This window comes from Phodopus roborovskii, unplaced genomic scaffold (assembly GCF_943737965.1).
Source record: "Phodopus roborovskii unplaced genomic scaffold, PHOROB, whole genome shotgun sequence".
Lineage (NCBI taxonomy): Eukaryota > Metazoa > Chordata > Mammalia > Rodentia > Cricetidae > Phodopus > Phodopus roborovskii.
Window position 1 is genome coordinate 21,804,255 of NW_026125391.1, and position 645 is coordinate 21,804,899.

The window sequence follows — 645 nt, forward strand, 5'->3', positions numbered from 1 at the left end:
GAAAGAACTGGGCCTCACAGGGAGGCTGTTATGAGTAGTTTTTCCCTCTGGTCTGGTCCCACCGCTGGCTGTATTAGATATAAATGATGTTGGCCAGTTACTTGCTTCTTATCGGCTAGCTCTGTCTTAATTATTAACCCATTTCTATTATTCTAAGTATTTCCACGTGGGCTTATCTTACCGGAGAGAGGGGCTGGCGTTCTGCTCTCTCCATCTTCCATCTTGGATCTCCTCCCAACTACTTCCTCTTTCCTCCTAGTCTCCTAGTCCCACCTATCTTGCTTTCCTATTGGTCAACAGTGCTTTATTCATTAACCAATACGAGAAACATATTTACAGAATGTCATCTCCCATCAGGAGGCCTTCCTATACTGACCAGGGTTCCTTTTATCTGGTGTTGAGGGCCAGAGGTCAGGGAAACAAGTATCGTTTCAGGAAGAAGGTGCCACACTTGGGAGCCGCTTACAGTGGGGTGGAGCTGCTCTACGTTGGGCAGGAAGCAGCTGCTCCCTGTAGAGCCTTTATAAGAGGGCGGGCTCTGCAGAAGGCAGTATGGCACAGAGGTAAGCTTAGCACAGCCCTCTTCTGAGTCAGGAGAACCCAGAGGAGGTTTCAAGAGCAGCAGTTGGAAAGAAAAGTCATAGT